The sequence below is a fragment of the Caretta caretta genome, chromosome 9 (genome assembly GCF_965140235.1).
Source record: "Caretta caretta isolate rCarCar2 chromosome 9, rCarCar1.hap1, whole genome shotgun sequence".
In the NCBI taxonomy this organism is placed as follows: domain Eukaryota; kingdom Metazoa; phylum Chordata; order Testudines; family Cheloniidae; genus Caretta; species Caretta caretta.
The window spans coordinates 79074934-79102585 of record NC_134214.1 but is presented as its reverse complement, the minus strand read 5'-3'; the positions used below and the strand labels follow the sequence as shown (position 1 = coordinate 79102585).

General features: G+C 46.5%; 1 protein-coding gene and 1 long non-coding RNA gene across 11 annotated transcripts in view; one reads left to right on the top strand and one right to left on the bottom strand.

The window, feature by feature from the left end:
* The window catches only part of STARD8 (StAR related lipid transfer domain containing 8), a 144276-nt gene that overhangs the window by 78468 nt on the left and 38156 nt on the right, over positions 1–27652 (top strand). The gene's annotated exons all lie outside the window — the stretch shown is intronic.
* Positions 82–26799, bottom strand: LOC142073225 (uncharacterized). Its single transcript, XR_012669991.1, has 2 exons — positions 26515–26799; positions 82–683 (listed from the first exon to the last, which is right to left on the bottom strand). It is a non-coding gene; the product is annotated as an uncharacterized LOC142073225 (long non-coding RNA).

The following is a 27652-nucleotide window of genomic DNA, read 5'->3' as shown; positions in this document are numbered from 1 at the left end:
AAACTGCCATTTCATAAAAATTTAAAAGAAAGCAAATTTTGGGGCCCATCAAGTGGTCTGAAATAAACTAGAGAGACAGGGTGGGTGAGCTAATGTTTTTTATTGGACAACTTCTGTTGGTGAGAGAGACAAGTTTTCCAGCTATACAGAGCTCTTCTTCAGGCCAACACAGCTACAGCACCAGTGCATATGTGAAATAAACTAGTCTTTTACTGAAAGTTCACAAATTAAAATGGGGAGTTTTGCACATCCCTAGTTCTGCACCCTTCTCCATGTCAAACACACATGCACACCTCTTGCTCATCATAGCTACTTCTCATTGTGCTTCAGAAGAGATTTTAGAACAAGGTCCATTTCTTCATGCTGTACAGGGAGTAGAACTTCTAGGAAAGAGGAGAGGATATCCAAGGTGTGTGTGTGTGTGTGAGAGAGAGAGAGCTATTGCTTATCAAAGGGTGATTGTTCCTAGAAGAGAGGTCACTCCAATTAGAGGGACTTTTCCAGAGTTTTCCTGGAGAAGTTCTGCTCGGTCTAGTGAGGATTAGTATTTTTCTTGACACTCAGTGGAAGGCCTTCTTGGTTCAGCTGGAATATTCTCCTGCATACGGAAAACCTGCATGGGGAAGTCGGTATCCAAGTAGCTGAACATCCTTCTGTGTCCTTAAACAGGGAGGCCAGATTGCCTGGAAGGGTGTGGAGCAAGGGAATGAAATTACTTATCGTAAAAATGGAGGGGAAGAAGAAATGAGTTGGCAGGTGCATTGTTGCACAATGCTAATTAAATGCATATTCCTCATCAAACAGATTTCTTTTAGAGCATGGCAAATAATGAACCAATAAACTTTCCATGTTTCAATTTCAAAGTGACTTTGTGTTGGCCATGTTCATGCCCCCCCCCCTTTCTCCCTTCGCTTTCTGCATCAATCAGGTTTCACTGGCTAAAATGTTTGTGGAATTTATGCTACTGTTCTTGAACACCAAATTTTAAGTTTGCATATACAGGGATTTATAGCAGAAGTATTGTGCACTTATCCAGTCAGGAAGCAGGAAAATACCACGTGACTTAATCTGAACAATCACAGCTAAGCAGCACAGTTCAAGTTTGGAATATTTACAATCAATCTGTAGAGCAAAAAAATATGAAAAGATTTTCCTGCAATACATTTGAATAACAGATTGTGACAGGGTCGGGCCAGATGGCTACAGGAGAGTGATAGAAGGCAGATATATTAGCCCCAGGTTAAGTAGGTCCCTTTTCCCTGGGTGAGGTAACAGGGAAGGTTCCAGAACAATCAGGAACCTTCTGTAAATAATTAAGACAGACAGGCTGATTAGAACACCTGCAGCCAATCAGGAAGCTGCTAGAATCAATTAAGGCAGGCTAATCAGGGCACCTGGGTTTAAAAAGGAGCTCACTTCAGTTGTGGTGCGTGTGTGAGGAGCTGGGAGCCAGAGGCACTAGGAGCTGAGAGTGAGAACGCATACTGTTGGAGGACTGAGGAGTACAAGCATTATCAGACACCAGGAGGAAGGTCCTATGATGAGGATAAAGAAGGTGTTGGGAGGAGGCCATGGGGAAGTAGCCCAGGAGTTGTAGCTGTCGCACAGCTGTTCCAGGAGGCACTCTAGACAGCTGCATTCCACAGGGTCCTGGGCTGGAACCCGGAGTAGAGGGTGGGCCTGGGTTCCCCCGAAACCTCCCAACTCCTGGTCAGACACAGGAGGTGTTGGCTTGGACTGTGGGTTCATGAAAACGGCCAAACTGAGGGCTGCCATGAAGCTCCGAGGTGAGCAAATCCACCAATAAGCACAAGACCCACCAAGATAGAGGAGGATCTTTGTCACAGGATATATCTGAGAAAATTGTGATCTGCTCCTGGCATAGCTGCTAGCCAAAGGAGAGGCTGAATTCAGTTGTCAAGTTAATTCATTGCGAATTATTATTTGCTTATCTATAGTTCTTTTTCTGTGCTGATGACCTCCTCCCAGTGAATTTCTCAGGTGCAAATGCTTGCATTTGAAAGACCATCTGCTTAGTGGTTAATAAAGCTATTGTCATTATGTAACCCACACACCTCCTGTGTGTGGTGCTGTGTCCCATCTAGTGGCAATGAGACCACTTAGAGAGAGAGATAAAATGAGTCTGCTCTACAGCCTTAGGTAACAGCCAGTTGGCTTTTAGCTCATGTGGTAGAAGCTCATGCACTAAGCTCCAGAGGTCCCCAGTTCAATCCCACCGATGACTGGGGTCTGTCGGCATTATAATTATGAAGTTGCGTGGTCCTATTCTACCATATTAAGGAGTTATTTCCAGAAACATCAAAGCCCAGTCCCATTTTTAAATGCGACCTGCAGCTGCTAAATACAAAATCCCAGTAACGGTACGAGGATATGGTGGAGGCCTCCAAAACATTGGCCTGAGCCCCTCACATTATTTCCTAATAAGAAATGAGGCAAGTAAAGTCACTGTCTGGGTAGTAAGATGCTAAAAGTTCCGCTTAGCTTGGCGTTGGAGTCAATCCTCGCATATTGGTAAAGCTGCAGGAATTTGGTACTTGACCTTTGAAGGTCACCTCTGAAGTAATGACTTTGAGCCCAGGCTCATGGAAAAAAGAAAAAGGGGATTAAAAACTTTTTCTAAAGCCAACTGCTGGCCTGCATGTCACTAAAGTCAAGACAGGAAAGGTGCAAACATAAAGGGTGGTGGTCTGGCTGATGTCGTCTGCAAATGCTATCACCTTCTACCAAAGGGGCTGCTGGATGTCTGCTGCCTTCTCTGCTCGGGGCTTGCTCTGTGAGCTTTGGGCTTTATAAGAAGCAAATAAAGCCAGTGAGTGCTTGCTTTGCTGCTGATTGGGAATGTACAGTTCTTGGAGTGGAAATGAGCAGGTATGCTTCTGGAGATGTGAATTTGCTAGGGCAGAAATACCCACAGCCATCAAAGGGGTGACAAGGGTCTTGTAAAACAAACAAAACACAAAGAGGGGAAGTTACTATTGTCCACGCAGTGTTGCCAGCACTCCTGATTTTATCGTGAGTTTCATGATGTTTGGTGTTCTTCTGACAGCCCCAGCTTCTGGAGATGTGAATAAATGAGAATCTCTGCTTTTATTTAAAAAAAGAGGTTTTGGTCCTTGCTGTTGCAGAGAAAAGCTGGGAAGTTCTAAAGGCCAAAATATTAGAAGGGAAATAAAAAGCACCCAAAATGCATCTCTTTGGCTTCAGAATCACGTCTCATGATTTTTGAGAGCTTGGGGTGGGTTACGTTGCCACGGTTCTTCACTCGGAGGACTTCATCTTGTCCTGGATGTGTCCCCTCCATGAGTATGGTGAGATTCTGGAGATGGGCCTGAGAGTAACTCCAGGAGTGATACTGCATGGAGACAGTAAGCTGACACTTAGGCTGTTACCATTTGGATGGCTGCTGGGGGCGATCTTACTGCAACCACAAGGGAATCCTAGTGGAAGAGGGTTTATTCAAACATGGTCTAAAGAACAAGCCTGCTGGTCAACAGCTGTCTGATTAGGTGAATTTTAGTAGGTTGCATTTCTCTTTTGTTAAGCTTGTGGCAGCTGTGTTTAAAAGTAACTGGGCGTGGCTTCGAAGGCTTCTTGACATGATGAACAGCTCTATGCGGGAAGAGCTGATAGGTGATGGTGCTGGCCCCTGAGATCTGGGTGCATCTTATGCCTCCTGCCAGCTGCAGCCAGTGGCAGTGAAGCTGCACACTTTGCTTCTTTCATTCTCTCCAACTTTTTCTTCAGGTTTAAATGACAGAATAAATGCTTGTGTAATGGTACTCCTACTCTGCTAGGGGACTCCAAGCTTTTCACACTCAACTAATTAAGTCCCACAGAACTCCTGAGGGATAGTGCCGGCAGCAGCACCAAGGGTGTGGCTGAGTGCTGTAGTTTGGTGGTCTTCCTTCCTGGCCCCCTCTTGAGCAATACAGATCATGAACTTGTATCCTGGCGCTACCAGCTTTCCTGACTGCTAGGGTCTGGGCCACTCAGCTCGAGATGGAATACTGCATCTTGGGACCTGTAGTCTCCGTGGGCATCATCTGCTTACTGAAGATGAAGGCAGCAATGCAGAACTCTTTAGGGCTGCACTTTGGCTACCCCTGTGCCTTTGATTACACACCCAACCAGTACATTCAGTGAAAGCATGTACTTGCTATTCTTCTTACCTGTCACTTCTTGAACAGAGACCATATTTGTAAATGGCTCTTGGCAGTGTGGCATACATAGATAGGCAGATAGATATAAGGGGATGTTGTGTAATTATATGTGCTGAAGAATATTGAAGAACTTTTGTTTCTTTGCCAGGCTCTTAAGCTCATTGGGACTCTGACTGTTACAATAGCAGCTTTGTCACTTTTTGTTTTGTTTTGTTTTCTAATGTAAGTTGTTCCAGTTTTGTCTGTTCTTCACTTTTCTCTGGGTCGTTAGGAAACACATGGTCAGCTGAAGCAGCAGGTAATCGCACAGAATTTTTTGAGAGCCCAGATATAAATGTTCTGAAGCTCCCTTCCACTAGCCAGATGAAAAGCATTTAGAGAGGTTGAATCCTACCTTGAGTGTTGGGTGAGAGCAATTCGGAAGTGGTGGGTAGGTCCTGCCCACACAGCTATTTGTGACCAGCTTCCTTTTACACTGGGAGGGTGGAGGGTAACTCTGGAAGGCTGTCGCTGAGGTTTAGATTGGTTCGGTAGCTTGGAGGATCTTTTCAGTGTGTTGCTGGGGAGCAGAGAGGCCAATATCTCTGGTAATGCCAGGTCTCCATTTTCTTATCTGCCCACCAGTTGGCATTTGTTTGAATATACTGAATGTCTTGCCATAATGCAGAAACTTCTCCTCATCCATAAGGGGGGAAAGATTAACATTAGAAACAGCTTCAAGTGTCTGTCTGATACAGCAGATGAGATATACACAGGTAAGGCAAGCAGAGGTAAATTTCCATTAGGTCTGCCTGAGGAGTAAATAAACCACTGGGGGTTTAGTTTATTGGCAGTAAAAGACAATGCTAATTCTGTCTCGCTAGTCTAGTAATGGTATTCTGACTAGAGGCGGACACATGGCTGTATAGGGACCTGAAACAGTTACAGGTTCATCATTCTGGAATGTTGGATGAATAATTTACACCTGCATGCAATGCACCTTAGCACTTCCTGTGCTAAAGTAGAGCAAAACAACGTCCATGCAAAGAAAAGCAATAACTAGTCTGGAGGAAAGGGCAGAATCAGTGGCAAATTCCCTCCTGATCCCCCAAATGCCCTTCAGGCACTCCCCCAGCACAAACCTGACTGAGTTTAATAAGTTACTTGTTAAATTCTAGTTTATTCCAAGTTTTGCATAGAAATACTAATTCTGCTCAACTCCATCAGCTTGGCTGAAGGTAGGACTGGGACAGAGGTCAGCGCTTTTTGAATACTTAAAAATGGAATGATTTTTCCTGGTGTGTTGAATTCATTGAACATCTGTGAAATTTCATAAATATTCCTCCACAACAGCCCCTCATTTTGAATGGAAATGGACCCTTGTCACTACCAACTAAGCAGCCTCCTTATTTCAATTTCAAAATTCAGAATTAGAAGTCTGCAATTTAAACTGGACAAAGATCAGTGTGTGTGATGAAACGTGGAAATTTGGGTGTTGCTTATTTGAATTTTTGTTGATAAGTTTGCAAAAAGTGAAATTCCTAGGAAATGTCTGGGAACAAAATTGCGAATATTTCTTCTCCAAATTCCATGCAGATTTTTCCTTCCTTTTCTCCCATCTCCAGATGAAAGGTCATCTCACTTTGTCATTACTCTCTGCATATAACCTCCGCAAATTCTTCATGCATGTCTTGCTCCTTAAATTCAACTATGGATATCCATGAGGGACCTGGCTTTAAGTTCTATTCACTATTATCTCTGTAAATTATCATCTCTTCAGATACTCTGTGTATGCGCGTGGGTGGGTGTGGTTAAACCTACCGTAAATCTCCTCATTCTGGTCTCTCCAATAGCCTCAAACAGATCTACACATGTACTTTTATAATAATCGTTATTTAGATTAAATATTTCAGCCAGGTGCCTCATAATCATTTTCTCTTGAATTTAAATAATCCCAGTTCCCTCAAGGTCCAGAGGTATTGCCCTAATTTGTTATGGGAACTGGCTAGTGGACAGCACTGACTGCTCTGAAAAATAAACCTTGCCATAGAAGGGAAGGTGCCTTCAAAATACTGTCCTAACAAGTGCAAAAATGACCATGCTGTAAGATCAGATATGGTTGTGTGAGGTGCTTCAGTTCAAACTCTTTAAAAGCAAGGAGGAAGCAGCCCTGTAAGGCTCCAGGCTGGGAGTGCTGCTCTCTGCAATGTTGCAAAACACGTTGGGTATTATTATTTAGCTCCGTTATCATACAGCACAGAGCACAATGTAGGCAGGAGGGTATGATCCCTGCCTCCAGGAGTTACAATGTGAATGCCTTTCCCAGTCCACCCTGAAGTCAATGGGAACTGGATCAGACCCAAAATTACAATCTCTTCCTCTGGTTTCCTCTTCTTCAAGTAATGTGTTGGTGCTCCTGCCAGTGCTCCAGCAGGTAGGAACTCAAAACCGCATACAGTGCTGGGCACTAACTGTCCCGATCAGCAAGTACTGCCAAGTTGCAGTGTAGAAGAGACCCGCTCGCTAATCATCACAGCCTGTTTGGCAACTTGTCTACCAAGCGCTCTGGATCCAACGGTATTTATTGGACTCTGTGCCTTATTGTTACCTCAGAGCAGGGTGGGCTAGAGACAGTGGTGAGCTGGAGCCGGTTTGCTGGAACCGGTTGTTAAATTTAGAAACCCTTTTAGAAGCCCACGAGGGACAACTGGTTCTAAAAGGGCTTCTAAATTTAACAACCCGCCAAAAGTGGTGCCTTAGGTGCCGACTCCATGGGTGCTCCGGGGCTGGAGCACCCTCGGGGAAAATTTGGTGGGTGCAGAGCAGCCACCGGCAGCTCCCCATGCAACGCCCGGCCCCAGCTCACCTCCCTGCTTCTTCCGCCCCTGAGTTACGCTCCGCCCTGCTCTGCTTCTCCTACCCCCTCCCCCCCCTTCAGTGGATCAGCTGTTCGTGCGGGAAGCCGGGGCGGGCTGAGAAGCAGGCGGCGGCTTCGCGCTCAGGCCCAGGGAGGCGGAGCGGAGGTGAGCTGGGGAGGGGAGGCGCGAGGAGGGCTGCCCGCACCGCAGCAGGTGACCCGGCGGGGGGGTGCAGTAGAATTGCTCCCCGCCCCAGCTCGCCTCTGCCTCCTTGGGCCTGAGCTCAAAGCGCTGCTTGCTTCTCAGCCCTCCCAGGCTTCCCTTGCAAACAGCTGATCCGCGGGAAGCCAGGGGCTGGGGCGGAGAAGCAGAGCAGGGCGGCACATTCAGGGGAGGAGGCAGAGGTGGAGCGGAGGTGAGCTGGGACCGGGCGTGGGGCGGGAAGCTGCCGGTGGGTGCTCTGCAACCACCAAATTTTCCCCGTGGGTGCTCCAGCCCCAGAGCACCCATGGCATCTGCACCTAAGGCGCCATTTTTGATGTGATCAGTGTGGGGAGCGGCTGCTCCCTTCCCCCAGCTTTGCTACCCTGTCCCTAGTAGCCAGAGGGACCTGCCGGATGCTTCCAGGGAGCCGCCCCAGGTAAGCACCGCTGGGACTCCCCACCTCGCCCTTGGGCAGGTCCCTCTGGCTCTTATGGGCGGGGCGGGGTGGTCACCCAGTACAGTGGCCCACGAGACACTCTGCCCGGTTCCGGGGGCAGTCAGGGGACAGAGGAGGGGGGTGGATGGGGCAGAGGTCCTGGGGGGGCATCAAGGAACGCAGGGGGTTGGATGGGACAGGAGTCCTGGGGGGCGGGCGCGGGCACGGGGTGAGGAGGGAACCAGTTGTTACGATTTTGGCAGCTCATCACTGGCTAGAGATGTTGATGGATGATACAAGGGACTGAATAAAAGGTTTTGCCCTGGAAATAAAAGGGAGCAGCTGTCCAGATGAATCCTTTTCTGTCCTACTTTCATGTGCCATTCTCATGGAGAGCATTTTCATGGAGAGCTGCCATTCTGATGCAGGGCAGACAGAATCTGTCACTTACAGAAATGCTACTAAAAGTCCGAGGGAGGGTCAGAGGGAGGCTTGGTGTCCTCACAAGCAGTCTTCTAGCTCTAGCCGGGCTTACAATGAACCACGGCAAAACTCAGTTTGTCTAACTGTAGGTCTAATCAGCCTTGTCAGTGTCTCTCTTTACAATGAGATGGCCCAGGCCTCCTGTAGCATGTGTCATTTTGCTTCTGTGTGCTTTGTTTATGGCCACTGCTTAAAGATGTTTTGTAGATTCATAGATTCCAAGGCAGGAAGAGATCATTGTGATCATCTAGTCTGACCTCCTGTATAGCACAGACCAGAGAACTTCCCCCAAATTCCCAGATTCATTCTTTTAGAAAAACATGCACTCCTGATTTAAAAGTTGCCAGTGATCCATGATCCACCAGTTAACTACCGTCATTGTTTAAAAACTTATGCCTTATTTCCTGTCTGAATTTGTCTATTTTCAACTTCGAGCCATTGGATCATGTTATAACTTCCTCTGCTAGATTAGAGAGCCCGTTATTAAATATTTGTTCTCGTGTAGGTACTTACAGATTGTAGTCAAGTCACTCCTTAACCTTCTCTTTGTTAAGATAAATAGATTGAGTTCCTTGAGTCTATAACTATAAAGCATGTTTTCTTATCCTTTAACCATTCCCATGGCTCTTCTATGAACATGCTCCAATTTGTTAATATCCTTCTTGAAGTGTGGCCTCCAGAACTGAACACATTAGTTGAACAGTTGTTGCACCAATGCCGAATATAGAGGTAAAAAAACCTTTCTGCGCCTACTTGAGATTCCCATTTATGCATCCCAGGATCGCATTAGTCCTTTCGGCCACAGCATTGCACTGGATGCTCATGTTCAGCTGATTATCTACCATGACCCCCAAATCTTTTTCAGAGTCACTGCTTCTCAGGATAGAGTCCCCCATCCTGTAAGTATGGCCCCCTCAGTGATTGTAATAACTGGCATGGTATAACACTTTTATCTGTGCCAAGCAAAGTATTGTGTAAGATCATAGTCCAGCGTATATCAGAGACCGTTGATAGCATTCTCAGAAAAGAGCAAGCTGGTTTCAGAAAGGGCGTGCATGCACAGACCAGATGTTCATTCTGCGAAACATAATAGAACAGTGCTTAGAATGGCAATGGCAATTCTACATAAATTTTATAGACTTTGAGAAGGCTTTTGATAGCATTCACAAGACCAGCCTATGGCGCATTATACGGAAAGGAATTCCATGTGCCCGCAAAATCAACATAATCAAAAGCTTCTGTTTCATCTTTACATGCAGTGTTGATCACAGTTAGCTCAGTTTTAAAATCAAAACAGGAGTATGTCGGGGTGTGTCATGTCTGCAATCCTCTTCAACATTGCCATCGACTGGGTAATGTAGCATACAACAGAAGACATGCCAAGACGCATTAAATGGACACTCTTCTCATCCCTTGAAGACCTGGACTTTGCAGATGATGTCGCTCTCCTACCACATACCCAACACAATATACAAGAAGAAAACAACTTGACTCAACGCATTCAGCCAGAAAATTGGACTGAAAATCAACCGCAATAGGACAGATATCATGACCTTTAATATTGCCTCACCATCACCAGTATGGATAGAGGATTATGTTCTCACCAGTGTAGAAACATTCACATACTTGGGCAGCACCATCAGTCAGGATGGTGGAACAAGCCAGGACATCCAGAACAAAATCAGTAAAGCCAGGAACACCTTCAGGAGCTTCAATACAGTCTGGAAATCATCAAAATACAACACCAAAACCAAACTCAGGATTTATCAGAGCTGCATACTTTCAACACTACAGAATGCTGGGTAATGAGAAAGTATGACATGTCCATACAACCTGCCTCAGAAAAATCCTCCGTATCTTTTGGCCTGGAACAATCTCAAACCAAGATCTATTGACACAGTGCAGCCAAGAGGATCTGAGCACCATCATTGCCAGGTGGCATTGGAGATGGATTGGTCATGTGCTTCGGATGAAAACTGATTCCATCACCAGAGTAGCAATAAGATGGACACCTGAAAACAACATGGCAAAGAGCTATGGAAGCCGAGCTGAAAAACCTGGGGCACAGCTGGGAACCACTGAAAGACTTGCCGGAAACAGACAGGAGTGGAGGAGCTTCGTTACTGCCCTAAAAGCCAAAGGTGTAATAGGAACATGATGATGATGATAGTGTTAGGGCCAAGAACTGCTGCGGGACACTATTAGAAACACACCTACTTCATGATTCCTTCTTTACAGTTCAATTTTGAGGTTTATTAGTTAGCCAGCGTTTAATCCATTTAATGTGTGTCATGCTAATTTTGTATCTTTCTAGTTTTTTTCATCAAAATGTTATGCAATACCAAGTCAAATGGCTTACAGACATCTAAGTGTATTTCATCAACACTGTTACCTTTATCAACGACACTTGTAATCTCATCAAAAGAAGATACGATATTAGTCTGATAGGCTCTATTTTCCATAAACCCTGTTGTATGGCACTGATTGTATTACCCTCTTCTAATTCTTTATTTGAGTCCTATATCAGCCACTCCATTATCTTGCCTGGGACTCGATGTCAGACTGACAGGCCTGTAATTACCCCGGTCGTAGGAGGTAGGTGCCTTTTGTATCACTGAGTAAAAATTCCCTTATGATTTTTAAGCCGAAGGCCTTACAAAGGTAACCCCTGATAAGCTGTGACTGTGGTTAGGTATCCATCTACCCCACCACAGAGCATCCACCTTATTTTCATGTGCAGGCTGCCTCCCTTTGGGCTGTGTGAATAGGCAGATCTGTTGTGTTCTTTCATGTTGATGCTCGGCTGGGCAAAAAGCCCCCAAATAAGTCCTGGTATGACAAATCTGATCCTGGAAATGGAGCTTCTTTTACTTAAAGAGGGACTGTCACACGGAGGCGAAGCTCGAAAAAACATACTCATTTCTGTGCTAGTAATTGGTGTCAGTTGCCTGTACTGCTCTTGAGGATGTTGGCGTCTTGAATAAGAACTTTCTGCACCTTCCTAACCCAGCTTCTCCTTTGGCCTGACCTTGCCGGTTCGTAGCCTTCCCGAACTTCTGGCCTTACTGTCTGCAGCCGTGGGAGGGGCTGTAATGCCACAGGTTCGGCGTTGGAATGTCCCTGCAGGTCTGAACAGGTGGCGGGGGGAGATGTACAAGCCATAGAAAGCACAAATGTATTTGGTAAATTAACAAAAATGTCAAAGGAAGCTGTCTAAAGAGCTGAGAAGTATTGCCTAATGGTTAGAGCAGGGGAACTGGGATCAGCACTCCTGGGGTCTGTGCTTGACTCTGCCACTGACTCGCTGTGTGACCACAGGCAAGTCCTAGCCCCTCCCAGTGCCTCAGTTTATCTATCTGTGAAATGGGGATAGGAACACTGACCTGCCTCCTAAGGGGTTCATTTCATTTTAGCTCCTTAAATGGAAGGCACTATAGACACAAAGAATGTTATGTGTTGTATGACAAGGCTATGATAGTGGATAGGCAGATGGGCAGAGCTTTATCCCTCCACAGACTGACCATAGCAGAGGCTGCTCGGCTGACTTCTTTGGTAGCAGAAGAAAAGGCAGAATCAGTCCAGCTGAGCTCAGCCCTTGGTTCCAAGGCAGATGCACTGATAGGTTTCCATCAGGATTCAGCATCTGATAATCAGGCCAGCATATGAGATTGTGATAGAGCTTGAGGCCAGCTTCTCTTTGCATCCTGTTTTGTAATATTCCCTGACATTCTTCACATTCCTGGCAAGGAGGTTTCTATGTTTTTTGTTTTTTTTTTAAAAAGTGTTGCTCTTTTGTCTTTCTGAAATCCTGTGATGTCCTTTAAAACCAGTTCTCAAAAGCCATTTGGCCTAGTCTCTCCAGTGGCTGCCGTTTGCTCTATAATGGAAAGGAAGCATTGGTCTTCAATTCCTTCCACCACACCATCTTCAAACGGAACAAAGAGACAAGGGGTTGTAAGTCTCAAAGTTGGCTCTGGTCACCTATATAAAATTCAGGTCCATATTCTCTGGGCTCCAACTGCATTCCAAGGGTTTACTCCTGCCTCCACATTTCCACAAGGGTTACCTGCTTGATGCCCAGCAGATTCTTAGCTCCATGTTTGCTTTGCTACTGCAGTATGTCTCCGTGAGTTTGGCTTTTGGAATAGGATTTTGTCTGGATTATGGTGATGGTTAAGTATGCAGAAATTGTCACAATGGTCCAGGTGGTCCAGTATCATATCTCTAAGAAAGCAAACCCAGTGCATCTGGCCATTTGTGCTATAGTGTATCTTCTGGGGATGGGGGGAATCCCTTTCTGTTTCCCACCGGTCATCAGCTAATACCCCAAAAGCATGGATTTGGCCTCCTTCGCTGCATTAGTGTCACCACTACAGTCTAGGGGAATGGAGACCTGCTGGAGAATTGTAGTTGGGTGTAATTGCCAATAGGTAGATGACAGTAATGTTTGGGGGGGATTATTGTCTCTTGGATCAGAACATGAATACTCTCTGCCAGGGAGGCCCTGTATCTCTAGGAAGTGAGGGGGCTGATGCTGTTGGTGGAGACATGGAGTTAAAATCTGAAGGAAGGTTCTTGGCCAGCAGTACGAAATGCCCAAGTCTTATTCTCCGTTGAGGATCTGGCATTGTTTCATGTACAGGCAGTGGGTGCTGCTCACCAGCATATCCAGCAGCTCCAGGTTCCGCGATGATTGTGGCAGCAGATGATGGTCTTTGGAGGAGACTGGTCTAGTGGCCGTGAGTCAGGAGGAGCGAATGAGGACTCACTGTGTGACTTTTGGCACATATAGGCCCACTTCATGACTCCTCCAGATTTGACTTTGAAAGTAAGATGAGAAGAGCTCCTTGAGAATGGCTGGCTGCCAGCTGAAAAGGCCAGCCTCAGATCCTGCAATATTTGTTTCTGCCTTCTTCTTTTTGCCCACATTAATGAATATTGGGGGCCCCTGACTCTTGGAAGGGTTCCTCTGGGACTGCCACCCCCCCAGGACACTTGTGGGGCCTTAGGCCTCCTAGCTCTTCTTTCTTCTGTCCCTTGCTCTCCCTTCCCTGTGCCCCAGCCAGCCTGCTCCTCTCCAGCCCTGCAGAAGAGCAGTAGCACATGGGCTACTCTGTACTTTTCTCCCTTCAGAGAAGGAGCCGTTGGCTTCCTGGACCTTCTCAGCCCTCTCTTCTGGGCAATATTTCAGCTCACTCCAGGCAAGTGGACTAACTGTCTCTTCCATCTTCTTTGGAACCAGAAAAGATTCTCTCCTCCCTTTCCCCCCACCCAGAAATACTGGCTGACTCCACACCCATGAGGCAGCTGATCGTCATTCGTTGCTGTAGGAAATTTATGGTCTGGTTTCCTTCTGTGGCGCCACTGGAGCACTAACAACAGGAAGGTCCGGCCTGGGATAATCGTGGAAGAGGCTTTTCCTGCAAAGACTTGTGCTGAGAGCCTTTTGAGTGGGGGAAAGGATCACAAATATCCTGGACACCCACACGCACACCCGCATTTCTCTGTGTATGCTGAAGGAGGAGAATTAATCTGCACACTGGTATGGATGCTCTTAGTATGAGTGTCTTATCCAAATTCCAGTTTAATTAATGTCATTCTTCCTAATCAAATCATCCTGTGGTGTTGGCAGGATATGGGATTTTTTTTTTCACGTCCTGCCCTAAACTGTTGTGCAGCAGTGCAGTGCGCTGTTTAACAGAGGTCACATTCCACTCCAGAGGTGGCTGCATGTCAGTGATGGGGAAATTTTTTCCTTGGCCCTATAAAATCTAAATATAATTATTATTTATTATTGGTGGGATATCTGTCTTTGGACCTGGCTCATCTTCAAGTGGAACAGTAGAAATACTTGATCTTCTTTCCCTGCTAGACTGACTGTATTAGCAGACTTAAGAGGATCAAGGGCACATAGTTCAGAGATTCAGCCTGCCTGTTACAGTGTTCAGAGATTATCTACATTTGAAAGTTAATTAGGATTAAGGTAGGCTGTGGATTTAAAGCACAATAGCTATTCCTGACTAACTCCATGTGTGGACAGTCTTATTCCCAAATAAGTGTGTGCCCACTTAGGCTATGTCTATACTGGCAATTGAACGACAAAACTTTTGCCTTTCAGCGGTGTTTAAAAAAAACAAACCCTGAAAGACAAAAGTTTTGCAGCGACAAGCGCCAGTGTGAACTCTTCTGCTGACAACACAAACGCCGCTCGTTGGGGGTGGAAATTAAACGAGCAGCTACACAGCGCGACTTTTAGTGGCTCGGCTGTAGCGACTTAGCCATGTCGCTAAAAGCTGTGTCATGTAGACACAGCCATAGAGTTAAGGTCATGTCTACACTGCCACTTATCTCAGCAAAACTTATGTCGCTCAGAAGTATGAAAAAACACTCTCCTGAGCAACATAAATTTTGCTGGAATAAGCTCTCACGTGCACAGTGCTATGTCGGCGGGAGAGCTTCTCCCGCCGACATAGCTTCTGCTTCTTGTTTAGGTGGTTTTACTCCTGTTGGCATAGAGCAGCTGCACAAGTGATCTTACAGTGGTGCAGCTGCATCGGTACAGCTGTTGCTGTAATTTTGCTCGTGTAGACATGGCCTAAAGCCCTGCACTTTCTTTACATTGCAAGCAAATGAGATCTCATTTGGAAGTGACCTTTGACTCCTCCTGTGTTGGTGGGAATTTTACACAGTGCCTGATAGCGTGGATTGCCGCTCAGCCACCTTTGCGTCTGCCTTCGTTCATTGTCACCTGGACCTACTCTGCTATCATGTGTACTGGTTGGGTTCATTTTAGTCCCTTTGAAGATGCAGCTACCATTGCACCTCTCCCCAATCTGTCCCCTTCATTTCAGCCCCAAATCCTCCCCTGTGGTGCCTCTCACAAACTCATTGATCTCTCAGCTCATACTGTACATTATTTATGCCACAAACACTGACTCAGGAATAGCAGAGAATGTGCTTTTTGCTGCACAGATGAATCCCATCTCTGTTGAAGGTTCCCATTTCCCACGTCTCTTGCTTTAGTCTTTGTAACACGCTTATCTGGCCTGCATCCCCATACGATCGGAGTTCCTCACCATCTTTAATGTATTTATCCTCACACTACCCTTGTGAGGCAGGGATGTGCTATCATTCCCATTAAACAGGTGGGGAACTGAGGCGCACAGAGACTAAGTGACTTGCCCAAGGTCACACCTTAATTCTGCAGCAGAGGAGGGAATTGAACTTGGGTCTCCTGAATGCCGGGTGCTAGTGCTCGGACTGCTGGACCATCCTTCCTCCATAGCCTGTGCCCCTCTCTGGGTTCTCGAGGGATTGACCAGTGTTTACCACTGTTCTGTGCGAGTGACGCAACTTACATCGACTTAACACGGTGTCTACACCACGCTATGTTGGCAGGAGACGCTCTCCCATTGACTTATCACGTCTTCAACAGAACTGCTAAGTTGATGCTGCTACATCGATCACAGCGGTGCCGATTTAGCGCAGTAGTGAAGACAAGCCCTCAGAGAGCCAGATTCAGACCTGCTCTAAGTGGGTACAGCCCAACTCTCGAGGTCTGAATCTAGCTTATAGTGCCCCCTTTTTTTAAAGCCCATATTCTGCTAATAAAAACCACCCAGCTGAAAGCGGATGTGAGAGACTTGAGTGATCAGTCTCTGGTTGAATAGGACATATTTTCATGCCTTCACTCAATTTTCCTGCACCTGGTTATGGCATTGTGTAATATCGCACGTTCCCAGTCCAGTTCCACTTTAGGAAGTTGCGTGACGGTGACAGTGAGGATGGGGGGGTGAGGAGGGGGGAGGTATGCCTGAAAAATAAGAGCCAGGCGTGCTCAGTACTTCTGTAAACTTTTATTTTGGTGTCTGATATGGGTATAGGCACCATGGTTAAGCACCCAGGTTTGAAATTTTGGCTATAGAGGTTGGAGGTCTCATCTAGTCTAGTGGACGCCCCATTTGCCAATGGAGGAGAGCTTCTATAATGTATCTCCTAGGCACCTTATTTATTTGCTGTCCTTCATGCTCGCTTTCTACTACAGTGACTCCCTTACGCCAGGAGGCCGTGTGTTCTTTTAAGCGAGTTGCTCCAGGAGAGAACGCTTCCTCCGTCAGAGGCAGAGTTTAAGAGCTTGAAATGGTTATGCTGCATGCACGTACATACGTTATTGCTCTCACTTTCTCTCTTACTCCCACCCCTGCTATTTAAACGGTTCAGCCCCCTGACTGCATAAGCTGTAGATATCCCATTAGTTCCTAGGAACGAACGAGGTGCCTCTCCGTGCAAATGAGGTCAGCGAGGGCAGATTTTATTAGTGGAGTACCGTAGGCCTGGGTGGAAGGGAACACAGATCTCCAGCTTACTGCCTGCAGGAAGGAATTTGGGTTGGGAATCCTCCCATCTCCGGTGCTCATGGTGCTCAGGCTCGCTGCAGGAGCGGATGAAGGGGGATGGTGGTCATTCTTTTTTATTTTCTTCATTTAATCTGCAATTTCCAATGAACAAAGCCCAGATTAACAATTTCAGCCATGGTGAGTCTGTTTGTGTCTGAGCTTTGCATTTCCACCCCTGTAAAAGATTTCCGTGTGCAAGTCGGCTTTACAGGGGAAGGTGGAAGTAGTTTGTAAAATGAACCTTTTTGCTGCAAAAGGGATTTTAGAAAACCGTATTTCCTCTTGCAGCTTGTTAGTTTGTTGGGGGCGGGGGGTTATGTTGTGGTGTAGGGGAAGGATTTGGAGATTTAATTCTGTTTTATGTTGAGATTTTCCTTTAGAAAAAATGTTTTTACTTTTCTTGAAACAAGTTGCAGCTGCCGCCTTGAAAGGTGATTTCCTCCACCTCATATTCTCTTTTGAGGGAGGGACCGCAGTCAGTCCATTTGCCGCTGTACCAGATGTGAGTCCTGAAAAGCGTTGATAAGCTGAGGCACTAGAATTCAGGGTGTGGGAGCAACGGAACATAGTTCAATGACCGTTACATTGTGTGTAGTTTTCATCTGCACTCCAGGCATAGTAAGACTCTCTAGCCCTTTTAATATTTGGGCTTATTTATCACACAGTCAACCCAACCGATAAAAGTTCTCTTGACTCCTTCGCATGCCAGCTCTACTAAACTTTTATTGCTTCCTGTGCGCATGCCAATATGCCTTTTTGTGCTTTCCGACCCTCCACCTTCCCTCCTGCAGAGAGAGCGGGTAGGGACAGGAGCTGGGGTTGGCAGGAAGCCTTAGAAATAACTGACGTGCCATCCATGCCATAGATGAATTCTTTTGGAGAGAGAGCGAGAGATGGAGTTATGGGGGCGAGATGCTAGGATGGAAAAGGATTCATTTGTACTCAGTGCAAATGAGAATTGCTGTGCCAGTGAGAATTATGCAGTTGTATTAATGACAAATGCAGTAATAAAGCTGATGGTGTTCAAACGAAGTGAGTGCGTTGAGAGGATTGCAAGAGAAGACCGATGATTATTTATTAATTCCATAGTGCTGCAGGTAGATAATGGCCTTTCAAATTGAAGGAAGCCAAGGTCCCTGCCACAGGGATTGAACAATCCTTTCACGGGAGCTTCTCCTACAAACGCTTATACTGTACACATGAGTAACTTTACTCACTTGAGTAGTACTATTGACTACATTTGGCTACTTATATAAGCAAAGTTACTTTCATGTGTAAGTGTTTTCAGGATCACTTCCTGATGTATACACAAAACTCACCAAGTGAAAACAACACATCAAAAGGGGCAGAGCATAATGAGGTGCCAAAATAAAAAGGGAGATGAAATCTCTTTTGTGGGTCTCCCTCCATCCACATATTCGGGTTTTAATCATCTCAATTGTCCCATTATCTGAATTGTCCTATTACATTTACTTCTTAGGCCTGGTCTACACTTAAAATTTAGGTCACCATAGCTACAGCGCTCAGGGGTATTTACTGACCCAACCTCTGGGGCAAACATAGCTAGGTCAACGGAAGAATACGTCTGTCATCCTAGCTGCCATTGCTCAGGGAGGTGGAATATGTACAGCAACAGCAAAAACCCTACCATAGCTGTCATCTGCATCCTCACTACAGGTTAGTGCCGGCATAGCTACAGGACGGCTATCCTACTACAGTCTCCATAGTGTAGACATGGCCTCTGTTGCTCATTGCTTAATTTAGTTTCTATTCATTTTTGACGCATTGCTTTCTAGCCCTCTCCCAATCATCTGTGGAAGGGTAGTGGGGTCCCACGAGCTGAGACTAGCAATGGGATGCTAACGGAAATAACGGATAGAGTGACAGAGTGTTTGCTGTAATGCTTGGTTTGCTGTAGCCAAAGGCGGTAATGTGCAACGTTACAGCTAAGGATCTGTTCTGGAGCAACTTTAAAATATCAACCGCTAATGCAGTGGAACTGGCAGCTTTCCCAGACAATACAACACAACCTTCCATCAGGCCAAAGCCTCCTAGAGCTCTTTATATTAGAATGGATACAAAATTAAGAATCACTGCTAGTGAAAGGCACAGTCTACTGTGTTGCTCCCCTCTGGGGAATAAAATCACTTCTACTCTCAAAATTTGCAGCTGGCAGACTAACACACAGTAACACACACACCACAGAGTTCACTTGAGCTTGATGGGATTACTCACATGTTTAAAGCTTAAACACGTGTCCTAGAACTTGTCTACATGTACAGCGATGCAGCTATGCTGCTGTAGCGCTTTGGTGAAGACACTACTATGCCAATGGGAGAGCTTCTGCTGTTGGTGTAGTTAATCCAGCTCCAGGAGGAGCAGTAGCTGGGTTGACGGGAGAAGCTCTCCCATTGACATAGGCTGTCTACACCAAGACTTGCTCATGGGGTGGTTTTTCACACCCATGAGCGATGTAGTCAACCAGTGTATGTTTATAGTGTAGACCTGGCCTAAATCTCTGCAGAATTGGAGCCTAAATTTGTTCATATACCTAGCTCCCAATGTACCACGTGTGATAGTCAGATGGGACTAATGGATGAGGCAAGGTTTGGGCAAAGTAAGTGCCTGTCTGGGCTACTGGCTGACAGCTCCCTGGAAGTAGTGGAGGTGGATTTGGAATTACATTTCAGGGCTTCAGAGGAACAGCCGTGTTAGTCTGTATTCGCAAAAAGAAAAGGAGTACATGTGGCACCTTAGAGACTAACCAATTTATTTGAGCATGAGCTTTCGTGAGCTACAGCTCACTTCATCAGATGTTTACCGTGGAAACTGCCACGGTAAACATCTGATGAAGTGAGCTGTAGCTCACGAAAGCTCATGCTCAAATAAATTGGTTAGTCTCTAAGGTGCCACATGTACTCCTTTTCTTATTTCAGGGCTTGTCTGTGTGAATAATTAGCTCACAGCAATCTCGGGTGTGATTCTACCTTGTGCTAGCTTGCAGCAAACGAACTCTCCATGTGGACCCTGCTGATGCTCATTAACAGTTCAATAATGTACTATGTTCTAGTCCTCTTTGAAACAGGACTCCGTTAAAACCTCACAGTTATGAGCACCTTGGGAATGGAGGCTGTTTGTAGCTCTGAAATGTTCGCAACTCGGAACGTTATGGTTCTTCTTTCAAAAGTTTACAACTGAACATTGACTTAATACAGCTTGGAAACTTTACTGTGCAGAAGAAAAATGCTGCTTTTAACCGTCTTAATTTCAGTGAAACAAGCACAGAAACAGTTTCCGCTCCTTGTCAAATCTTTTTTTAAGAACTGTTTTTTTAGTAGTTTGGTTAACAAGTACTGTACTGTATTTGCTTTTTTTTAGTTTGGTCTCTGCTGCTGCCTGATTGTGTATTTCTGGTTCCAAATGAGGTGTATGTTTGACCAGTCAGTTTGTAACTCTGGTGTTCATAACTCTGAGATTCTACTGTAGATCAAAGTGCATTAACTGTGTCATCAGGGTCCACACGGACCGTTGGTCTGCAGCAGGCTAGTGCAAGGTAGATTCCCACTCCTACTTGCTGTGAAATTAGGATTGCCAATTTTCTACCCGCACAAAACCGAACACCCTTGCCCAGTCCCTCCTCCGAGGACCCACCCCTGTTCACTCCCCACTCCCTCTGTCGCTCGTTCTCCCCACTCTCTCTCACTTACTTGCTCATTTTCACCAGGCTGGCTCAGGGGGTTGGAGTGCAGGAGGGGGTGAGGGCTCCGGCTGGGGGTGCAGGCTCTGGGGTGGGGCTGGGGCTGAGGTGTTTGGCGTGCAGGAGGGTGCTCCAGGCTGGGGGGTCTGGAGTGCGGGAGGGGGCTCTGGGCTTGGGCAGGGGGTTAGGGTGCGGGGGAGGGGGTGAGGGCTCTGGCTGGGAGTACGGGCTCTGGTGTAGGGCTGGGGATGAGGGATTTGGGGTGAAGGAGGGTGCTCCAAGCTGGGGGGGGTTGGAGTGTGAGAGGGGGCTCTGGGCTGGGGCAGGAGGTTGGGGTGCAGGGTGTGTGAGAGCTCTGGCTGGGGGTGCAGACTTTGGGCTGGGGCTGAGAGATCTGGGGTGTAGGAGGGTGCTTCAGGCTGGGACCGAGGGGTTCAGAGGACAGGAGAGGGATCAGAGTTGGTGCAGGGGTGTGTGTGAGGGCTCCGGCTGGGGGTGCGGGTTCTGGGGTGGGGCTGTAGATGAGGGGTTTGGGGTATAGGAGGGGGCTCTGGGTTGGGATTGAGGGGTTTGGAGGGTGGGAGGGACATCAGGGCTGGGGCAGGGGGTTGAGGGGTGGGAGGCTGTTGGGGGTGCAGGCTCGGGGCATCTCTTATCTCAAGCATCTCTGGAAGCAGTGGCATGTCCCCGCTCTGGCTCCTATGCAGAGGCACGGCCAGGTGGCTCTGTGCGCTGCCCTGTCTGCAGGCGCCGCCCCCGCAGCTCCCACTGGTCGCAATTCCTGGCCAACGGGAGCTGCAGAGCTGGCACTTGGGGTGGAGCAGCGTGCGTAGCTTCCCGTCTGCCCCTATGTGTAGGAGCCGGAGAGAGGACATGCTGCTGCTTCCGGGAGCCGCGCAGAGCAACAGCAGCCAGGGAGCCTGCCTTAGCTCCGTTGCACCCCCGACTGGACTTTTAACTGCTCGGTCAGTGGTGAGCTGCCAGGGTCCCTTTTTGACCAGGTGTTCCGGTCAGTAACCGGACCCCTGGCAACCCTGTGTGAACTAAATGTTCATAGAGACAAACCTGCAGTGTCTGAAGTGCAGGGATCGGTGAGATGGAGAGGAGGCAGATTGTTCCAGAGAGCTGGAGAACTATTTGGAATTGTCATTCTTTAGTGGCAGCACATTTAAAAATAAAAGGCTGGGAAATCTGTTCTTCAGGCCTGAGCCTAAAGTAGCACCTTGTTCCTCTGCTGGGAAATCAGCTTTCACTGCTCCTGGATGGTGTGTCTGGGCAGCAGTTTTCATATATGGGGATGTGAGCTTGTGCTGGCAATACTGTAGAAAGCATAGTGACCGGATGGAATCCGGTTAAGCATGCTGGCATTTAAGTTAGCAGCTGGTTATGGCAAATAATGATCTGGGTTTTCAGCTCTTCCGAACCAAGGTCCAACTCCCATTGAAGTTAGTTGGCGTCTTTACATTGCTGGCCTAGAAAATGGAGTGTTTCACAGTTCTGCAAAAAGGCTGCAGTACATTAGTTCTCTCCTAGCAACAAAAACTGACCTTTCTAAATAATTAACAAATACTTAAAAATTGAGGGAAATAGCAAGTTATTATTTTTTAATGCCTGGATTTAAGCATTTTGAGAGTGTGCCTGCTTGTCAGTGGCCTTGAGAAAAGTCGGTAGGTTTTTAGTGCAGCAAGGAAACTTCAAACAGTATATAGGGTTGGTAAGAAGTCTGGCTCTGCTGATCCCAGAGCAGCCGAAAATACCACGTTCCAGCGAGGGAAAGCAGTTCTGTGCCGTGACGACTGGCCAGAATTAGAGCTGCCACCCATTCAAACTTTTTAGCAAAATAATTGTCCTGGATCTGGCTGGCTTTGTTCACTGTCCTGACTTCACATAGGGTACAATAATGCTCTCTGGCAAAAATGGCACCCATACTTCACCACTGGTGCAGCCCCACTGGTTGTAGCCATGTTGGGAGTATTAGTGTGAGCAAGACTCAGGTGGGATCAGGTGTTATTTCCACTGCGTGGTCCATTAGTTCTCTGAGCATTAAAATTTCCTGCCCCTTGTCTACGCTATGGCTTCCACTGTTGCTAGAAGTAGTGGTGAATTATGGGTCCCATTTTTTGGTCAACATAGAGAAGGCGATCGTGTGGTGATGCTGTGTTGAACTACAGTGGCCATGATGCAATGCTGCATCCTCTCACCATCAAAGTGTCTACAGTGCAAGCATCTCAGCACTGAGATGAGCAGACTGGCCCATGGCTGACTGAGTTCAGATTAAGGTGGCGTCCCTTAGTCCAGACAACGTGTTTTTGACATCAGTAGGACGATTAACAGGAAAGTGATGGAGCAATTCCAGAGAGGGTGGGGTGTGTACATTTGTTTTGTGTAGCATCGGAGTAGCTGATTTTGTTTTGTTCTTTTGTGCCTTTAATCTTCTGTAATTAAAGCACCCACCTTCCACTGTATTAAGAGCTATAGAAATTAGTTAAATATATCAATACATTAATGGCTGGGTGGTCACGTAGGAGCATTGAGTAGGGAGAGATACATATCTGCTCACTCCTTGTGTAGTAAAGGAGCTGCTGCAATCAAAGGTGTATGTTCATGCCTTCCTTTGTGTGTGATCTTTAAGGGAGGCAGGCTGACGGAGGCACTTCTATTCCTTAACCATTGAGAAGAAGGTACCCTGAGTTACCCAACATCACTTCCACTTTGAAAGAATCTACTCTTTGGGTCAGCTCTGTAAACATTGCCTATAATTTTGCACCTGCAGTAATGTGTCCACCTTTGGGTTGTAGGTTCAAATGACAGAACATAGATGTCTAACTACCTAACAGTGGCTCCAGATTGGGTGCTAAGAAGTCGAAATGCTGCCATTTGTGCTTGTGGTTGACCATGCTGACACTGCTTATGGGTGCAACATTATGTGGGGGTAGGGGTGGGGAAAGGTAGAAATTAGAGGCCATTTTGAAAAGCAGTTGTTCTTTTTGTCTAGCCAACTGTGTGGCAGAAGTTTTGTTAAAGTTCTTGTTTCTGTATATTGCACTGGAGTGTCTTGGTGTTTTAGCTTGTTACGGGTTTGTGAACTGGAAATAGAAACTTCCCTTCACATTTGAAGGTTGTTTGTTATCCTTATTTTCCCAACACTTACCCCTTTGCCCCCTCACAAATTAGCTTCCAGCATTTCTACCAAAACCTGTTTCAGTGTGCAGCGGAGTGAGGGTAACGTTTCTGGGGATTCCTGGAATCTGTGTGATTACCACTCAGAGCAGAACTTGAACTGTTTGTGCACATCTGTGTGCGTTTCCCTCTGGTTGGGTTGTGTGTCTGTGCTTCACTCCACTTTCACTTTCGAGAGCCTGCAGGCTGGAGGGGGTCAAGGTAGGTGGGCTACTCTTCTCTTCTGAGACACAAATGCAGCGAGTTGTGTGAGTTCTAGGTTAGTCCCAGCTGGATGTTTGGTCTGGCCAAACACATTTTGAAACTCATTTTATTTTTATTGAAAAATTCAATATAACTTCTTAAAAAAGATCCTAACTGGCTACATGGGGCAAATATAGCATTAGTATAAGAGTCAGGAAGAGAATAGCTTAAAGTGTGCAGAAGAAAAACGGTAACTTTTCAGCCCAAAATCTAGATCCAGGCAAATGTAACCATCCTATGATGTAGGAGGTGGATGATCCTGCCAAACCAAAGCTCAGAGGGCCTCCGATACTGTTAGTTTGCCTTGCTATCTCCTTGTCCCAACTCCCAAGCACCACAGTGGTTAAGTTGCCCTGGTCTTTTGGGCCTCCCATCCTCAAAAAAGAACTGAGGTTTGAGTTGACTGTGTCATCCTTGGGTCAACGGGAGAGGTGTCTGTGTTGTCTCCCTGGCACAGCTCTTCATATATCTTGACCAGAAAAGCTGGTCAAATGCAGGTGGGGGAGGAGGAAAGAAGGGTTGATTGGGGTCTTGCCTGCTGTATGCCCCGTCTTTCTTTTTCCCATTAGCACCCTTCACGCTCCTTTGTTTCCGCCAGACATGTGTTATGCCCCTGCAAAGTTTAAATACGTCACATTTAACCCCTGAGCGACCGCCACGCTCTTGCTCTCAGGTACTAGCTGAGGGTCATGAGAAGAAGCATCCTGCTGTGGCCAAGGAGGAGTAAAAGAATTAAAATGCAGAGAAGGGTGGAAATGTGTGTGGGGACATGTGTATATAATTACCTGTGATGGAGGGACCGCATAGAATTTCATCCTACACACAAACACATGTGACCTACTCCTGCTAAATGCATATCTGGCTAGGTCTATCCTTGTCCACTGTATGTTCCCGATTGTAAAGCCAAAGCACAGAAAGAAGCAGACACAACCCCCCTGGTGCTGTAAACTCCATCTGCCTTACTGGCCACTTCCTCCTTTATTTAGCTAGTAAACAAGAAGGCTAAGATAACAGCTCAACAAAAGCCTAGTGGAAGGCAGCCCACAGCTGTCTTTTCCCTCAAAGCAGGCCTTCTGCAGCCCCTCTAATCTGAGCCTGCGGTGCTGCCCTGTACTCAAAGCTGCAACAGTTTGGTTGATTGAAGTAATCCCATGATCTTCAGTGCAGCATAAAGTGAGCAGTGGCTTCTCTCAAGGTGAATATCAAGATATGTTGGCCCAGTGAGGCAAAAAATTGAATGAGGAGGAGCTGGACATCAGTTTCCCACACTATAAAATGGGAAGAATAGCATGTGTCCACCTCTCAAAGGTCTAGAGTGTGACCTAATTTATTTGGGGGCCAGTTCTGCCCTTGGAAAAAGATACTTGCAATTCGCATTGAAGTCGCTGGGAGCTGCACACATGAATGTAAATCGGGCGCTTACGTTTTAAAAGGCTGCTGAGACCCATCAGTGTAAGGCATTCCAGATGTTCAAAGGACTATATTTAAAGTCTAAGGCATCATTAGGGTTGAGATTTTAAATATACAAGGTGGGAAGTGTTAAGTTATGGCAGTGGGGCTGCACAACAGGGCAGAATTTGGCCTTTCGGCCCACAGTTATATATTTCTACATATTGCATAGTGCTCACTCGTATACCGCTCTGTACCTCACTGTGACTTCAGTGCTTGTAAAATACAAGGTGTAACTTCATAGTAACTTCTGCTTTTAGTATTGAATTTCCTTTGCTTTTAAAAGAGGAAGAAAGAGAACAGTAACTGACAGCAGCTCACTGAATAGCCCAGCGTTGAAATAAAAGCTTCAGTGAATGGAGCTGCAGATGCGTGCCTGGGCATGTGGGGGAAATAGTACCCTGTGCATAGGCAGAATTTCCAAAACCAGATTTCTTCAGACTGTAGCACTGAACACTCTCCAGTCTCAGAGCCTGTTAGGTACATTACTGAATCTTCACAACCCTGCTGGGAGGTAGGGGGATTAACGCAGAGAGGGTGCAGTGATATTTTTTTACTTCTAATGTCAGTGCTTATGGGAATGAACAGGGCAAGGAACCTACAAAGGCTTGTGTGGGACAGAGGGGAGATGCCCTTGGAACTGAGAGGAGACATCAGGGGGACAAAGGAAGAAAATGTCAGGACCCTTACACATAGCTGTTCAACAGACACTTCAAGAAAAGAACTGAGCGCCTGCAAAGTCTAGGGGGCCCTTGTTGACTGCAGGTGGCTGGGAGTAAGCAAGCATCTTGTCCTGTCTGAAAACTTTGTTTTGATAATAGAACAGCAGCTTGTTAGCTTGTCAGGGCCCTTCATTCCACAACTCTCTCTGTACTGAGGAGAGCTTGCTAACTATATGGAGAGTCCTGCAACCTCTCTGAGCCTATACCTGCCAGAGCCCAGGATCAGGGCACAATTTGAGTTGGGGGTGGGGTAGCTTAGACCTCTGCTCTTCTTGTCCCTACACATTCATTTGGTGCTTGTATTCTATAATTGGTGAGTCTTTGGCTTACTGAAAAACAAAGAGCTGGTGATTAAGCAACCTCTCCTTCTTCCCCCAGTGGATTTGCAGAGGAGAAAGAGACTAGTGCCTTGACTGGGTTTGCAGGATCAGAGGGAGTGGACTGGACTGGACCATTAGTCTGGTCTGACTGCAGACCAGTGAGACTGCACTTCAGAGAGAGCAGTATCCGTCCCTCTGCAGCTGGAACAAATGTAGATGTGATCTGGGTCCTTATTGAAGGATGTTTGGGAAGAAATAAGGGTCTCCTAGAGGGAGGGACCTCCCTCACCTTCCCAAAAGATGACTGTGCCTATCCCATGAACACACACATGCACAAACAGACACATGTACACACAACACACTTGCCTGTATTTGTTAAGTAGCTCTTGTCCTCAGCTGACTCAGAGCATTCCTTCCTCCAGATCGCTCTTCTTGTTTATCCTGCACAGTACAGTAGATGTCTGGGTTGTAAACGGGAAAGTGATCCATTTCTTAAGCTGTGCAATTGTCTACATTGGTTCTGTCATTGACTCGTGAATTCTCCTCCTCCGCTGCAGCTCCAGTTCCCAGCCAGGCCCCAAACCGTGGCTGCTGTCTGTTGACTTTCTGCCTGCCAGTGCTTTAGATTCCCAAGGGTTCCTCAATTGTGACAGAATCAGTGCTGTTAAAAGCAGACAGACTATTTCAGGATTTGAATGTGATGGAGGCATTTGAACAATCCCTTGTTGGCAGTGCAGCAGGGCGCAATTTCCAAAGCTTGCAAGCCCTTGTAACTGTGTTAAGGTTAATTATGGAAACCCACTGCATCTGGGACAGTGTCCAGTGGAGTTTCTTACTCTTGTCTTCATACTCTATCTGTGCTTGTGGCTGTTAAAGTTTATGAGGTTGGCTGATTGTATTGGGAGTTACAAGAATAGACAAAATCAATTACTGTTTATCAGTGAGGTGTGCCAAACTGTGGCTGCTCTGATTCAGGTGTGGCTGATGAATGCTACTGGGATACAGGATGTAAAAACTTGACACACTTCTCCCATTCTAAAAAACTGCTCCTCAGACTGCAGGTTTATATGTGAGATGGGTCCAGAGCACAATTCAGAGCTGGGTTTCCCAACCCTTGGGTGGCTAGGGGTGAAAGCATAGGAAGGGAGATGTTTAGTGCATGGCTGGAAGCCTCTAGTGTTGGGATATCACTATTCACTTGCTTAATGTTACATGTCTCTGAGGGTCAGGGATGGAATAATTCCATTTGTGTTGCTTCCTCTGCACGTCTTGGTGTGAGCAGGAGTCATAGGAGCTAATTCCCCTCTCCCTTACATTGGTGTAAATCAAGAGTAACTCCACAGACCTCAGTAGAGTAACACTGGTGTGAGAGAGAGGAGAATCAGGCCTGCAGAATACCACCGAATTATAGAAAATGAAACTGGAAAACACGGGGATGTGGTTAAAAAAAGAAGTGAGCTGAGTTAACTAACCTAAGCCAAGCTCCACATTCCCCCCATGAGAA